Source organism: Pleurodeles waltl, chromosome 11 (genome assembly GCF_031143425.1).
Source record: "Pleurodeles waltl isolate 20211129_DDA chromosome 11, aPleWal1.hap1.20221129, whole genome shotgun sequence".
Taxonomy (NCBI): Eukaryota; Metazoa; Chordata; class Amphibia; order Caudata; family Salamandridae; genus Pleurodeles; species Pleurodeles waltl.
The window spans coordinates 834,170,111-834,188,490 of NC_090450.1; positions in this window are offsets into that span (position 1 = coordinate 834,170,111).

The following is an 18,380-nucleotide window of genomic DNA, read 5'->3' on the forward strand; positions in this document are numbered from 1 at the left end:
CAACCCCATATGGGATCAGCAAGTCAAAAGGCGTGATAAGGCTGAACTTTGGTTTGCCAGCTGATTTGTGTCTTGTCTTCAACTGCTAATTATTGCCAAGGGGCCACTTGTTAAAAAGCCTCTACCTTCATAGATGAAGAGGCTAGGATATTTTGTACTGACAGGTAGCGTCCTCAACTGTACTCAGGAAAGTGTATTGGCCTCAGGAGGTGAGATGATTCACAGAACTGGTTTTAAGCAAAGCAGCCCAAAGAACATTTTTACAAAGTTACTTCACCCCCAAAGGTAAAATCTGATTTCACTATTACAACAGCTTTTCAAAATTAAGTGGAATGTATCATTGTATTATCTTCTAAATTGTGACCAGGTGGAGATGTGAAATACATATTTTATCTCACCCAGGCCTGCCTTATAGAAAAATAACTTTTAGGCCTTCATTCACTGTGGATGGCTTTCCAACATATGGTGTGGCACTTTTTTATTTACTTAAAAGATACCCTGCCTTGTGGACATACAAGGCACACTTCAGGCATCACAATAATGTATACAAATATGTTTTCCTAAATGTTAAAAAAAATTTTCCTTGCAACGTCACTGTAATGTTATTACGCTACAGCCTAGCCCTAGCACAGTGGGTTTCTGTCAAGTTTTTTCATGTGTGTTGGTGTAACTGCACACTGCATCTCACATATGATTCCCATGCCATTGACACATTTTCTGAATGATTAACTATGGCTTTACAGGAAAGGTAAATACATTATTGGATGAAATTAATGTTACAATGCCAATTTAAGGGCAGAATATATGCTTGGTGGTATAAATAGGGGACACATTCTTTGATTGAGGTATCCCTACTAGCATTGAGACATACTGCAACAACAAATGTTCAACATCTAAAAAAACTACAGTTTCTAGTGCTGGCTGAAAGGCCTCCCTTGCCTTAATTGGTTTATTACTAGAATGTGATGAGAAAAGCAATTTTCAGATTTTAGCCTTTTTTCAAAACATGATAATTCTCTTCAGTCTCCCTTGTGCAGAAATGTATGGCTGCAAAGCTTGAGCACAATCTGTTTTCTCCTGAGTAATGTGAGCTTGTAAGGTATCAAACATGTATCGCTTTTGCTAGCACAGGTGTCTTTAATAAAGTTTATTAATAAGTGTTTATGTATTTCGAATAATGACTTTATGTAGAAAATTAAATGTGACCTCAAAGAATGGTCACCAATGTCCACGAAATGAACTAATTAATGATTAATACATATGAAATGTTGAAAGGGTGTTAGACTAATGCAGTAATATGTCATATTAACGGTTATAAAGTATGCTTTAGGTTTATTAATTGTAGGCCTTAACTTAGCGAGTGTACTGGCCAATTTTGCCAGGCCTACTGCAGAAGCTGAATTTCTTAGTGTTGAATAAAAATGCTGACAGAGTGAATTGAACTGTGAAATGTCCATTGTCTTGTTAAAAGTGCATAACAGAAGCTTTTTGTGAGAACCGACTGCTAGGAGATGATGTTCTTGCGAATCTAACATTTTATGTGTAATATGTGTGAGAGTGACTATCCCCGGACAAGACCAATGAAGATACTGACTGGAGTGGAAGCTGCAACAATATTGTTATGTGACAAGCCAGATGATGAGAACATTGTAAAGTGAACCAATCAACTGTATGTGAATGGTGAAATATTAGAATTCATAGATTTGGTATAGAATTATTATTGGACAAAGTATGAACATACGATTAACTGACCAATATGGAATTGGGGGATAGTTTAGGTGACCTTGATATAACAACGCTGCAGAGGGAAGAGATTATTCAGACTTATTCAGATTTTGAGGGAGTCCATAGATAAAGGAGAGAGACGTTCATTCTGACATTGAGCTCATAATCCCTGACTGAGAGCCTGATGCCTTGCTGATCAACTGATCACCTGAGGACGAAGACTGATTCTGCTTTGCTGACCCATATTTAGTATAGGTATACAATGATAAACTGTGACTGTTATGCATATTTTTCTTTTTCTTTCTAGGTACCAACTGTGCTGTTTTGATAGATCCATAGCTAGATGTTTTCCTAATTTGTGTTACAAAATTGTTTTGCATGAAGCCCAACATACTGATGCTAATCTGGTATTAGTAGAGGATTCTGACTGATGACGTAAAAGACAGATGTTTGATGGACTTCTCTGCTTAACTACATGTATATCATTTCATTAACACAGCTGACTCTGCTATTGATTTGCACTGTAACTCTAGAATGCTTTGTGGTTCAAGCTTTGATTAGATTAAGTTTTCTGCCACTTTGGACAATCAGTGCTGTTTTTGTATGTATTTCGTTTGATTTTGAGATTAATCTACATGAACTTAGCATTGTTAATATAGGGAAATAAACTTACTAAACTTTTAATAAAGGTATGGTTATTCATGACTGAAAGGTCATGGTGCGTGACATTTACTGACTCCATTGATTATTGGTTTTTATTGATTATTACTGATTGTTTATTATTGTGTATTGATTATGTACTGCAGCTATGGTAAGAACTTCTTAATTGCGAGTCAAAAGGTTCATCGACCTATTTGCGTCCCCTTGTAAGTTTACTTATTAAGGTCTGAGGTGCTAATAGTTATGATAGGAGACTGATGGTTAGTCTCCTTAAGAGCTTGCCATAGATGTCCAGTACAGAATGATAACAGAGACGGTAAGAGACTGATGGTTTGTCTCCTTAGGAGCCTACAATAGACGTGCAGGGTATAGTGACAAGTGTTCCCAGGGATGGCAGCAGTTGGTAGTTGGTCCTTTTGAGAGTTCATTATTATTGAGATTTGGATTTTGTTTTTCAATAATGATAATTAGAGAGAAAATGTTGTTCCCTCAAGCCCATAAATGACTTTCCCAGATCCTGGATCCTGCTAGTGGTTGTTGAGGATGTTCCCGGCATTCTAGTGATAGCGTGAGTGAAATAGGTCGCGCTTGCACAGCTTATGCAAATCGCAGGTGAATTGTGAGGTTTGTGAGGGGTTAAGGCAGTTTGGGTACTCCAAATGAAGTTGTAGAAGGAGTGTGCGTACTCTGCAGTATGAGAGTAGGGAAGTCGTCGAACTTCATATGTGTGTGGCGCTTTGTGCTAAAAGATTGGCCACGTGGTTGTTGATTTACGAATCCCGCGTGGTCTAAGACTCCGGAGTATATTGAAAAGTTTATGAGACACTTGGTTATATGTTGTAATTTGTCTGGTTTAGTAGTGTGAGTTAAAGTAAGCGACAGAAAATTTAGACTGCGATTTAGCAAGTCCTTCTTGCACCAGGACAGACCCATTGATCAGTTGAGAGTAAAATTTGCAGGTTGAATTTTGCTTGCGAAACTGGGAGACCGAGAAAAAGGAATAGCTGTAAGTGCAGAAACAGCCATTAGCGAAAATCATTAAGGTTTCTGAAGCAAATGTGTTACCTTTCCTGTAGTAAACCAGCAGATTTGTTTTTTTTGTTTTTTGTTTTTTGATTAGTGCTTGCAATATTTTGCAGTAGTTTTATAAGGATTGGATTTTAGGAGGACAAGCTGCAAGACTTTGTCAGCTGCAGTACGTGTGAGTGTGACATCATTGGACCTGCACTGGGATAGGTCGGTTAGTGAGAAGGGTTGCGCACGGAATGGCAGCCATCTTTGAGAGGCAATTGGTCCAGAATGTGGGTGAAAGGAATCATGGGATTAAAAGTAATTTCCTGATTTGATTTTGAATAAACAAAAGTAGAAAATATTAAGTTTTTCAAAGCATTGAGAAGTGCCTTAAGGGGAGATACGTATATTACAGCAAGTGTAGGCCAATATAAACTGCCGGAAGGTACACCGGCTTACATTGTAATGGAAGAGAGAGGTGTCGCTCCTTGTCTTTGGTTAAAGAAAAGATGTGAACTTAGCATTTCCTACGAATGGAGCGTTCAATTTGAGGTTTTTGGAGTATTTACGGATGGAGCTATATGAATCGAAGCCCCTTCCGAGACCAGCACATTTTGAGGCATTAGCGGTTTGGGAGCTGGTAGCCAGACAGCAACAGCAATTGAAATTCGAGAGAAGAATGAGAAAGGTAGAAAAGACTCTTGCGGAGGCGAAATGGGATTGGGATCAGAAAATATGGAGGACAGAGACTTTGCAGGGGATTAAGTTGTTTCTGGCAATTAAGCAGGAGGATGAGAAAGAAGGAAGGAAAGCGACTAGGAAGACGAATAGAAGTCCATCTGAAAGTAAGGGAGCTAGAAAGTCTTCAAGAGTAGAGGAGGAATCGGATGATGATGAGTTCCTTACACAGTTATTGAGAGACCGACTACCACCATATACAGTACGCGAGAGCAGTCCGAGCACTAGTGCTGATCCGACAGCCCGACACAGGTAATGGGACACCTAGTCCATTGCAGGTTAATGCTAACCTGACACCGAATGCGGTGCACAATGGTCCTAATGTGTCAACTACTCCTGTAGTGCAGACTCAGATGCAGCCGCCACAGGTACAGAGAATATATCCTGATGTGCCCATCTTAGAGACTACTTCGAAATTAGTGGTGCCCATGGAGCAGGTGGTTCCGAGACGAATACTGGTACAGACTGAGCCTACTCTAATTTTGTTGCCCCAAGTGCAGCCACAGATAATGCTGAGATTCACGCCAGTGACAGGGACACAACCAGACTTGACTCCGATGATGAATCAGAATATGGGAGTTACTCTCCCACAGAGTGTAGGTGCCAGAGCAGCCCCAGATGCTATATCACTACCGATTACTGTTGGTCCAGCGGTACCATTACTTGCACAAAGGAAACCGACTGTAAGTGAACAGGGAGCAATGACCCAGAGCCTAATGATGGGAGGACATAAAGAACATGTTCAGGTAGTCTCTCCCATGGGTCAGACTTTTGACGGATCAAGATCATTGTTAGATTTAGTCCACTTGTTGCACTTCCAGATGCTGTGACAGGACCAAATGTAAGCCAGACCCTGAAATTATTGACACTGCAGAATCCGAATGTAATGGCACAGCAGGTGCCCCCGATTCAAGCGAGTAACATTTTGTTACAGGGATTGACAGCTCAGCAATTGACTGAATGGTTAGACAAGCTGAATACCCCACAGAGTTCCCCTAAAGGAGAGGAGTATTTGAATTGTGCTAGGCTAAGCATGGAAGCAGGTGAACTCATTCAGGGAACAATGGGGGTGAATAGGTTGGAGTCCTACAAAGGGGTAGAGTTGAGATATTTGTGCCCAAAGATTACAAGAGGAGTGAGTACAGTGCATAAAGAGATTAGCAGATTTGGCAGAGAAGTACGGCATACAATTTGAGAAAATGAAGCACTTGAAGAGGAGTTCCAGATTAGATTTAGAGGCAAAAGATTTTGAACACATGAGGTCGGCTGGAATGAAGGCACACCTTAAGGAATTACTGCAGAGTGCTCAGACCTCAGGAGCATTAGAAAAATGGGAAGGCAGATGGGTAAAGAAAAGAGACAAGAAAAAAAGGGATTCTTTGGAGCTGACTGAGAATGTGCAGCTGGATAAAGATCAAGTAAAGATATTATCAATTAGAAAAATTCCAGGGGGGAATTGTGTTCACGTCCCTTGGAGTAGAAGTGACATTCTATCATCTACAAATGAATATCCGAAATTGAAAGAAAAGCCAGTAGAGTGGTATCAGCAGTCAGATAGGTTTGTGAAATTTGCTAAATGTTTGTGGGAGGACTTAAACACAATACTAGAGATAGTGGTTCCAGCTGACTTGTGGGTCGAGTGTAAGAGGAGTGTAGACTGGCCAACAAGTGAACCGTAAAGAGACAAGAATACAGGTGCACCATCTTCTGAGATAATGAAATACTGCTATAAGGTGATTGAGTTTCTGAAATCAGAATTTCGCCCAAAAACATTGATTGGCAAAGAATTGACAGGACAGCACAGGAAGCAAAAGAGTCAATACATGTGTATTATGAGAGATTGTTACAGCCATTCAAGCATTATAGTGGCACAGAAACAATTGAGGTGTAAGACATGCTACATTTTGTGTTCAGATTTGTGGAAGGATTGAGACTTGAAATTAGCCAGATGATTAGGAATCATTTGATTTGCTGGCAATCGAAGCCGATTGATGAGGTGTTGCAGTATGTGAAATACTGTAGTGATGAGATTGAGTTGAAGCAGAAAAGGTTGAAAGAGAAAGCGATGGTGTTGCAGATTAAAGCAGGTCAATCAGGAGTGCAAGGGAATTTTTCACAGCAGATGCCACAACAACAGCAGGGAAACATCATGTTTCAGCCTCAGATGAGAGGTAAAGGTTGTGGAGGCAATATGAATCATGGCCCAGATTTGAATACTGTAGTGGTTCAGAATGAGGTGCAGGGAAAGAAGAAGCTATTGCCATGTCACAATTGTGGAGCCGTGAGACATTGGAAGCGGGATTGTCCGATGATGGTGCAGGAAGGTGTTGTTCAGCAGAGTAATGACATCAATTCCCTTTAGAATGTGAGAGGACCGAGACTAAGGGGCACTAATCCAAATTTTCGGAATAATGTGAATCAAGTGCAAATTTTTCAGCCCATGCAGCAGGTGCAAATGCTTCATTCGAAAGTGTCACAGTTGCAGCCGATGCAGCGGCAGGTTCCCATGGTACTTAGACAGCAAATGCAAATGCCTCAAGCCCCGATGAAGCAGCAGCAGATGATGCTTTCTCAACAGGTCACAGGTCAGAGACAAAACAGGTAGTGGCACAGTGCACCAATTCCCTTTACACGGTGAGGATTGAATAAATGGTGAATGGACGAATGACAGTCCAGATGAGGAGCCATGTGTGCTTGCGACTTCTTTAGAGGTAGATCAGAGAAGACCCTATGTAAGGGGAAAGGTTATGGGTCACAGATTTTCATTCTTGGTTGACACAGGAGCTACACACTCCACAGCAGTGGTCTCCAAACTTTTTATGCCGCGCACCCCCCAGTTGAAAAATAAAAATCATTGGGGCCCCCATCAGACTTTTTCACAATTATTTTATAAAAATTGCAAAATTTAAATATGTCTAGATATATTTAATTATTGCAGTTAAGTACTGTTACCTTTTTAAAAATGCAAAAAGATGCTTCTGAATAAAAAAAGGCCTGTTATCTGTGTAATGCTTCTTTTGGCCAGAGTCTGGCACCCCTCTGGGGTCACTTGTGGCCCCCCTAAGGGGGCCCGCCCCGAAGTTTGAAGTCCTCTGCTCTACACTGAGAAGCGCAGAGGTTCCGAATTTGCCCCTTTCAGGTAGAACAGTTCCGGTTGTGGTAGTAGCAAACCAATATTTGACAAACCCGATTACCGACCCAGTTCAAGTAAGATTGGCAATTTCCAGGGATTGTATAAATTTGTGGTCTGTGATTCAAGTCCGGTATCCCTACTGGGAAGAGACTTTGGGGCATATTTATACTCTGTTTGCGCCGGAATTGCGTAGTTTTTTTTACGCAATTCCGACGAAAAACTAACTCCATATTTATACTTTGGCGTTAGACGCGTCTAGCGCCAAAGTCCATGGAGTTTGCGTAATTTTTTAACGTGGACACCTACTTTGCGTTAATGATATGCAAGGTAGGCGTTCCCGTCTAAAAAATTGACTCCGAGGCATGTGCGCCGTATTTACACTCCCGGGCAAAATTCACGCCCGGGAGTGGGCGGGTCCAAAAAAATGACGTACGGCCGCTTTTGCGCCGTTTTTTAGCGCCTGGACAAGGCAGGCGTTAAGGGACCTGTGGGCTCGGAAGGAGCCCAGAGGTGCCCTCCCATGCCCCCAGGGACACCTCCTGTCACCCTTACCCACCCCAGGAGGACACCCAAGGCTGGAGGGACCCATCCCAGGGACATTAAGGTAAGTTCCGGTAAGTATTTTTTGTTAAAAAATGTTGTGGCATAGGGGGGCCTGATTTGTGCCCCCCTACATGCCACTATACCCAATGACCATGCCCAGGGTACAGAAGTCCCCTGGGCATGGCCATTGGGCAAGGGGGCATGACTCCTGTCTTTGCTAAGACAGGAGTCTTTTCTATGGGGGTTGGGAGTCGAAAAAAATGGCGCAAATCGGGTTGAGGCGAAAAATTTGCCTCAGCCTGACTTGCCCCATTTTTTGGCGCCCAAGCTCCATATCCCCCTACACCGGCGCTGCCTGGTGTACGTCGTTTTTTTTTCACGCACACCAGGCAGCGCCGGCGGCTAACGCCGGCTAACGTCATTGATTAAATACGGCGCCCGCATGGCCCTTCAGAATGGCGTTAGCCGGCGCTAATTTTTTTGACGCAAAACTGCGTTAGCGCAGTTTTGTGTCAAAAAGTATAAATATGGCCCTTTCTTTATAAGACAAAGGGGCATATTTATACTCCGTTTGCGCCGATTGTGCGTCCAAAAATTTGACGCACAATCAGCGCAAACGTTGCCCCATATTTAAACTCTGACACCCGAGCCCGCGGACGACAGAATTCCACTGTGTGCGGCATTTCTTGGATGCGGCAACCCACCCTGCGTTAATGATATGCAGGGTAGGTGTTCCCATCCAAAAAACGATGCAAAAGGCCGTGTGTCGTATTTATGCTTCCGGGCAAAAATGACTCTCGGCCGGGAGGCGGAGCAAAAAAATGACGCACAGGCCGATGTGCATCAAAATTTAACGCCTGGGTCAGGGCAGGCGTTAAAATGGGGCAAACACACCTGTATTTAATCAGAACACACAGAACAAACAGCAGAGCAGCAGAGCAGCAACAGGGAGACATGGAGGTGATTCTTATCCAGCGTGCACGTAGACGCCGAGCCCAGCAGCAACAACACCAGCTACAACAACACCAGCTGGGACCCCAAAGGCAGCGCAGAAGGCAGGAGAGGATATTCCGCCCAAGAACAACCCTTCAGGGACTCAGGGAACATGACATTTTCCAGAGGTACCGGTTGAACTGGCAGGCCATCCAGCAGCTGCTGCACAACATTGAACAGCAGTAGGCCACCACTTTGGTGACACCCCGCACCATACCAACAGAAACAAAGCTGCTTGCCGTACTTCACCTGCTGGCAAGTGGCTCATTTCAAACAACTGGTGCCCTGGTTGGCAGAATTTCACAACCATCATTCTCCGCATTTCTGCCAAAAGTACTGGATGCCATCATTCAACTGACAGCCCGCCACATCTGCTTCCCTAACACACTGCAGAAGCAGCAGGAAACTAAACAGGGGTTCTACGCAATCAGTGGCTTCCCACACGTCCTTGGTGCAATCGACTGCACACATGTACGCCTTGTGCCACCTGCTGCAACTGAATACCTCTACCGCAACAGGAAGCACACACATTCCATCAACGTGCAGGCCATAGTCGATCACCAGGTATTGATCACCAACATCGTGGCTAAATATCCTGGAAGTGTACATGACTCATTCATCTTCCGTCACTCTACCATCAACCAACACTTCCAGGATGGAAGATATGGCAATGGACTACTTGTTGGTAAGTACAAAAACCTACTTATATACACACTGCACAGCAACCCTCTAGGACACACAACACATACACCACAACAGCAACATCCAGACAGGAACACACTGAGGTCCTGACATCACTAGCCATGTTTCTTAACTCACCATTGAACCTGTCACACATCAGAAATTACTGTACAGCCTAATGTGAAGACATTAATGAGTGTGGTTGCCTAAATGTCACCTTGCAAATTGTAAGTGTACCAATGACCTTTTACATTAATACATTGCATAAGTTTCAAGATATGGGATGTCCGGGGTACTTTGATATGAACGTGTTAACAACACTTTCAATTTTAACTGTGCATGGAACTATCATCTCACCCTCAGTGAAGACACACGGACGCCTGTATCACAAGTCACAATGCTAGGGAGGACACACTGTACTGAAAATCCCAAAACATAATGCTGACAAATGGTTAGCAGACAAACACTTGCTCAGCCAAGGAAACAACACAATGCAGATGGTATAGCCTACAAGTATAGGATGTCACATTAGTACACAAAAGAGTCACAGACAACACAAGACAACTACTGCCATGAAAGGTCTTTTCAATAGTGCCAGCTACATCAACATGATCCCATTCTGTGTTTTTCTTTCAGCTGATCAGGGGTATGGCATCCAGCCATGGCTAATGACACCATTTGGGAACCCGAGTACTGCTGCAGAGCGGGCATACAACGACGCCCATAAGAGGACACGCAGCATTGTTGAGCTGACCTTTGGGATCCTCAAGTCAAGGTTCCGCTGCCTCGACATCACTGGCGGTAGCCTACTATGGGGGTCATTCTGACCTTGGCGGTCATGGACCGCCAGGGCCAACGACCGCGGAAGCACCGGCAACAGGCTGGCGGTGCTTTCATGGGCATTCTGACCGCGGCGGTATAGCCGCGGTCAGAAACGGGAAACCGGCGGTGTCCCGCTGGTTTCCCGCTGCCCCAGGGAATCCTCCACGGCGGCGCTGCAAGCAGCGCCGCCATGGGGATTCCGACCCCCTTCCCGCCAGCCTGGTTCTGGCGGTTTTCACCGCCAGAACCTGGCTGGCGGGAACGGGTGTCGTGGGGCCCCTGGGGGCCCCTGTAGTGCCCATGCCATTGGCATGGGCACTGCAGGGGCCCCCTAACAGGGCCCCACATAGATTTTCAGTGTCTGCGTGGCAGACACTGAAAATCGCGACGGGTGCAACTGCACCCGTCGCACCCCTTCCACTCCGCCGGCTCCATTCGGAGCCGGCATCCTCGTGGAAGGGGGTTTCCCGCTGGGCGGGCGGGCGGCCTTCTGGCGGTCGCCCGCCAGCCCAGCGGGAAACTCAGAATGACCGCCGCGGTCATTCGGCGGCTCCCGCCAGGCGTGCGGTTACCGCCGCCGGCGGGAGTCGGAATGACCCCCTATATTCCCCCGAGATGGTCTGTAGGATCATACTCACATGTGCAATATTGCACAACATTTGTGTAAAAAGGAACATTCCCCTCCTCGAACCAGACCCATACATGCCTGAAGACGAAGAATAGGAGGATGCTGGCCTGCAACAGGAGGGGGAACAACCAAACACGGCTGCTGGAATGCGTAGGCGCCAACACATTGTAAATAATTTCTTTGCATAATTATCACCATCACCACTTAATGCACTTTTGTAAATAAACACTGATAACAAACACCACATTATGGTTTGGACTATCCATTTCTGCCCACCTTTAGCTTGAAATATCTGAAGAAGAATGTCATCTCATTGAGCAATAATGATAGAACAATCATGACACAAAAAATTACACCACAAATGTAATGGCCACCATACAATGATCACATACACACACAATGTAAATGACAGACATCCTGTACAGTTCACCTTTGAAGGGCAATAGCTGAGGACCACACATATGACACACATACATGTAGTAAACATGGATCATCGCAGCAGATGGCACACAACTAAAACACCATCACTCAACTAGGGGAAAACAGGCCTCATACATCAGGCAGTTCACATGCTAATGCTTCAGGAACAGGAATGTAGTACTAGACTCTTGCCAACAGTAATTCCAACTACTTACTATCTTTGCAATGACTATCTGTCACTAGAGTTACACATAAGCAGAACAAACACAGCACAAGTGCTACACCTATGACAAGCATCCAGTACATCACATCCCATCTACATGTCAGCCCTTTTCTAAAAACATTTCACACACTTGCAGCTGGTCACACCCCACCTGTCTGAAGAGGTCCCTGGAATGCTGATTTGTGTACACTGAGATTCCCTCATCTACACACACACACTCACAAGAATCATCCAGTGTGCCACACCCTTTCCTATGCCTACCACTGTCATAGTACCATCTCACTGCATGGAACTCAGCTCATATAATACACTGGCTTGGAGTTTTTAAGGCCTGGAATCACCTGTAGATTGATTCTTCTGTGAAAGGTACTGTAGGCTAATTTTCAGCAAATCCCATCTGACAGGCCTAGTGAGACACTGATGGAGGCCACACCAGTGATCCCCTCCATGCACACCACCCAAATGTATATGCCCTGTCCCTGCTGATGCCTCCTACTGCATACATGTTGGAATTTGAGCTATTACATCATCAAGCATTGCTACTAATGTTGCCGTAGAACACTTTATCAGGGTTTATGTGTCACCTTCAAAACAACACAGGACATACACAGTGTGACATGTCAACTGTCTACTGCTCCCTCTGACCAGTCCTAGTCAGAACACTGATCATGTAATTACTGAAAGAACTTGCTCCTGATTGACCCAGCATCCTGTCAGCCTGACTGGCACCTGTCCGTGGGTCACTCTAAAGATACCTGGGGTCCACCTATGGACCACACGTGCTGTCCAAAACCTCTTGTACCTCAGACACTAATTTGTCATTAGCCTCATCAATGTATACTCAAATACATAGTATTGCATCATCTGACTGTTATTTGTATCAGATTTGTGACAGTGCCCTTGAATAGCTAAATCTTGGCCCTTCCGTTGTCTGGCCCTCATTAATGCCTAAACTACAAAGTGTGACAGTGGACCTGGACCATAGTGTTTGATGGTGTAAGTGGCCTCCATCCAAACCAGCAACCTCAGATAATGTCCATGAAAAGTCAACACATTTGAGGACCCTGACTGTTCAAACGCTGAGTAACATTGTTCAAATAATAAAGATGAGTTGTGTGTGTTGAATACCAGCCATTTACTTCTGCACAGAGGCTATGATGTTTCCTGATACATTACCATCCACAGAGGCCAACTGGAGTACAAATGTTGCAATGACACATGCGGGATCCAGACACCTGAGACATTCTCTCACTCAGCACACCAAGGTTGTCCAGTTGAAAGTCTCATTACACGTTTTCAGTGACAGGGTGGGACCATCCATGTGTAGGTGACCATGTCCTCAATGGATTTTCTCAAATTTTGCTACAAACGATACCCAATAGAAACAAGATTAGCTACCACTAACTCATGAGGAGACCTGGACGTTACAGTGACAACATACACCCTGACAGTTGATACTGGATCAATATTGGACCACACACATGTACATGTACCATCCAATCAACAAAATGTTTGCAAGCAGCCGATCACAGTAGTGTCCCAGTTGTAACCTAGCAGGAAGAATGAAACATGCCACTAAACCAGGTAATGCATAAAGGGCCACATACATCAACAACCTATTTGCTATCATGACATGAGGAACGTTGAGATTTAGCAAAAAAATCAATGCAAAATGGTATGTCAGAATTCTCCAAAGAATCAATAGGGCAAACGTAAAATGGGCAAATGGGATTACAGAATAGCAAACAGTGAATCATACCCTATTTGCTTCCATGGGCCTGCTGCTGAAGGTGTAGCATTACTGAATTTGGGAAACCCTTGGATAAATTTGCAAGTCTGGAAGAGCAAACCCTAGGGTGCTGGGGGCCTAAGTCCACCTCTGCTGCCCCCCAAATATATATTATTTATGCACATGTGAAGCACACACATGCATAAGGCGCATGTGTGCCCTACATGTCAAAAGTAAAACACATTTTAGATACATTAACTCGTAACTAGGACATGGTTACCCCCCAAAAAAGTTTAGGCGACAATTGCACTACCTATTTGGCCTTTATATAATTTTTATTAGCTTGATAAATGTGGACACATTTTTGCTAAGGAATACATCCTGGTATCCCATTAATATTTTGAAAATAGCAATCAGCAATTACCTACATATGTGTACAATTATGAGTAATATCCATTCTAGCCAATCATTACCATTGCACTGTGAATACCTTCTATACATCCTATAAGGGACATTTGCCATAGCTAACCCCAAATGTGTATCACTTAGCACCGTTTGGTCATGACAAAATTCATTTCTCAATTTGACAAATGAAAGACATATTTGTCATAATGCGTCATATTTCCACGCATACAGCTTGTGCGTCATAATTTTTGACGCACAGGAGTGCAGATAATGCAGAGTCAAAAATTAATTTAAAAAATAGATATAATATCCTGCATAACATGGCCTCCATTTTTTTCCATTATGCGTCATATTTCCACGCATACAGCTTGTGCGTCATAATTTTTGACGCACAGGAGTGCAGATAATGCAGAGTCAAAAATATTTTTCATGTTTAGATATCATATTTTCCAGCGGCTTAATTTTCAACTCTAGAACTGTTAAATATGCCTCAAACAAATATATTCGACCAATGAAGAATTTTTTTTTGACTCTGCATTATTTGCACTCCTATGCGTCAAAAAATATTTCGCACAAGCTGTATGCGTGAAAAAATGATGCATAGCGGAAAAAAAACGGCAGCCATTTTATGCAGGATGTGATGTAATAGGATATCCTGTTTACAGAATCTGTACAGTGGGTGTACTTTCACTTTCACTTTGCAGTCTCAGATTATTCTAGACTGTGTGGCTGTGTGCAAAGTGTTGTCCTGTGTATTAGTGCTTTTGTGTCCAGTGTACCATCTCAATTGTGCTTTTGTCATCATTGTCTTGTTGTTGAATACTGTCTGAGTCTGTGTTGTATTATTTTGTCAAGTCCAGTGTTTTATTTATTGTCTGTGGGAGTCTGTTGTGGGTACTGTAATATAGGGGATAGTTGGGCTCTTCTTCTTAAGTTTTCATTGTATTTCACCACTCTACCTTTCCCCATTTCTCCCTTTTCCTTTTTCTACAACTTTTTCCCCTTTGTCAGTGCTGACATATCTGGTAGGCCATGGCTTTCCAGGATGGGTGAGGAGGAATTGGGGGGTGTTTATATGGCTTGTTTGCCATTTCCTCCCACTCATGCTGGAGGCTGGGGGTAGGGTGATACAGGGGTATCACACGGAGGCCCGTAAAGTCCGGTGGGGGAAGGTGCGCCATCACTTGGTCCGTCTATATGGTAGCCAAAGGAATGACCATCAATTGAAGCACCGCTGGGCTGATCTGATATCCAGGGAGCAAGATCTGCTGGACCACCTGGGAATCAGGATTGGTGGCCATGTTGGTGAGTACAGATCAATTACATGTGCACAATTTAAAGCTGTGTGGTGACATGTGATGATTGTTACCCAATCTGCCAGATAAGTAGCTGACTGTGTGTAATGCTAGGGAAACCTACTGGGTAATTGATGCACAATGTGAAGGAAGACAAATGCTAGCAGTCAGGTAGCTCATGTTTTCTACACATACCGGTTGCCTGTAGCAGAATGTATTGTAGTGCTGCCTTTGTGTCAGACAAGCGACACATTAATGACGCAATTAGGACTCTACAGGTCACAATAGCCAGTGAAAAATGGATGTTGAAACATCATACCTACATATGTAGACGCCATAGCTAGACTGACATTTGTAAACCCTACATGATGCTGAAAATGAGTGCTGCCTTCACGTCAATTGAAGTTAGCAATGTTGTCCACACATATGTCACATGTGTGTCTGGTTGGTGTGTATGGAAAATGTTCTTGGAAGTGCCATGCCTTGTCGTGATAAATGTGCTCCTTCACATCCAATTGTTACATGCCTGATCTGAGCATGAACCATATTTGTTAAGGACTCAGGTGCCCTCAGCTAACATTTTAGACTGGTATTTATTGACACTTGTGCCCAAATCAGAATAGGGATTGCAGTCCAAAGGTATGGACTAGGGTACAAACATCTATGTTTGGTGCCAATCACTATTGTTAGGACACATCAATGTATGAAACTGTAACAACATGAGGTGTTGCCAAAGTACCTGGCCCTCTGTACCATGTACCTATCAGTCACATATGTGTCATGTCCACATAGGCTGTTTGAGTTTGAGAGGTCAGGCAGTCCTCAGGTAACCAGCTTTTGGATGTCTCTGTTGGATGCACATGATGAGATGAATGCACCCCTATATTGTTGCAGCATACTAATGGAGGTGCATCTTTGCCACCACATGACTGTCCAGGCCACTGCATGTGTGTAGTAGGGTGTGTAACTGTAGCAGGAGACTCATCCGATGTAAATGTTGCGCATGAATAATTCCATGCAGTACGAGCATGTGTGAAAGGGTTTCATTACTCATGTCATATTCTCACATTGTCTTTGTAATTGCAATTGTTCGTCAGTGCACGGATTCTGAGTATATTTTTCCTTCCATGCTTTACAGGTGGACCTGCACCGTACACCGTGGGAGAGGTGGCTCATTTTGAGGACCCCGACACCTACAGTGAGTGTTGCATGTTTGGTATTTTTAATGTTTGCTGGTGATGCATGATGGACTACTGTGTGTTCAACATATTTCAAGGTTTGATGCGCTGCCCATTCTTTAGTATTGTTCCATTATTGGGATTTCAGTTATCACTTCATTTTGAGTTGACCTATGCTTATCCATTTCTCTGATTTTGGGTCTGTAGGCCATTCCTGTAGGGCCCGCTATGGGGAATGGGGTGAGTCATGTGGAATACACTAGTTAATGTAAGAGTTGCTCTGGGACTTGTCTCGGACTGAGTCTTCATTTCAGACTGACATTCTCCCAGATAGCTTCTGCAAATGGCTTGTCGGAAATCTGCTGCTTCCCTAGTTAACGATGGACTGAGTACACTGTAGGTTGGATCTTCCGGGGGCATGTACTTCCACAAGTTGTACTAGAAGTGTGTGGGCCTAGAGTGCAACTGCCTAGGTGAACATGCTACTCATGATCATGGGTATTATTGCTCCTCTATGTCTGTAGAAAAATATGCCTCACTGGTAGTATGTGATGTTGCCCTAAGTCAGTACATTTTGACATGTGTGGACCTTGGATAGGACAAGGTTTAGCTGACTCCGATTTGTTGCTAGCCCTTCACTGGTGGTGTGTGTGTGGAGGCAAAAACATGTTGAGCTTTATATACACTCCTGGGTGTGCATTGATTATGGGATTGTTGGATGTTCTTCCCAACCCCCCCTCAAAGTCAGCCATGTGTTTAGGAATAGGGTACCTAGGACTGTAGCAACCAGTATGTTACACATACTTGTGACCATTTGAAACTTTGTTTTGAACCTAGTGTACACACTCGGTTATGGGACATGAGTTCTATACTAGCAAATCCAATTACAAATCGCAGATATTGAGGGCTGTGATTGTTATCACATACACTGACATATGGAGTCCAGGCAATAGGCGGAGGAGGTGCAGTCATAATGTCTGCTGCATTAGTAATTTTTATGATGAGAAGTTTAGGCTGATGTCACCCATCATGTAGATAATTGTATATGCTATGTGTGAGATGCCCTTTGTATGCAGGCTTCCCATGTACTTCCTCTGAGAGTTTCAATGATCTATATGGTGATATGAGCTGTTACAACTACAGTAAAAGTAATTTCCAATTGACCCATTGTGCTATTCCACCCAATGCATTTCCTATGATAAATAGTTTCCCTTTCTCTTCACAGCTGCAAACAAGAGTGCCGCACAGAGGCATGAATTTGAGAGGTGGGCCATGAGGTACCGACACATCCTGCAGGTGCAGTCGGGGTTCCGACGGATGGCCCGAAAATAGCAGGCGGATCGGGCCTCCGGAGCATGGTGGGCCTCACCACAGGGTGGCCCAACGTTGCCCACTATAGCCACCACCACCACAACCACCAGTTCTCCCCAAGTGGCCCCAGCAACGGCGGGGACAGTTGTCCCTGCCTCTGCAGCATGACCAGGACCCAGCAATATAAGAGCTGCAGGACAGTCCAGTGGGCTACAATCAACTCCCACACAGAGCACCTCTGCTGGCACACAGACAGCAGCAGCACCTCCAATTGACCCTGCAGCATTCCAGGCTTTAGACCGCAAAATGGACAAGTTCATTAGGAAGGTGGACAAGCTGAGCCAGGATGTGGCCTACATAAAGAAGCGGGTCAGGTCCATCAGGCGGACCCTATGGAGGGCCAACCTCTAGGACTTATATGGTCTATTTTAATTTATCCCTCCTCTTTCCTTTTTATCATGATAGGTGGGTTTTGGGGATTAGTGTTAGGTTAGTATAGGTTGTTAGCTTAGTTAGTGTTAGGGAGGAGGGTGGGGAGGCCTTATTCTTTCTATTTTTCATTATTGAGTGTGTGGGTGGTTGGGTGGGGGTCAATGTTGGGGTTCCTGTCTGTTTAGAAAAAGAAAAAAAAATATATATATATATATTTAAAAAAAATATATATATATGATTGTTTAGGATAGTATAGTATGTGTGTAGGTTAGTATGTTTTGTCCTGCATGTGTCCTGTCTCATAATGGTGGGTGGGGGGGTTGATCTTTAGATCGATTCGTTATATGTGTAGAGTAAGTTTAGCTTAGGTTAGTTAGGGACAGTTGTGGGTTAGGAGTAGTCAGGTTAGATTAGTGTAGGTATGACTTTTCCCTTAGTTGCCTCTGGTGTGAA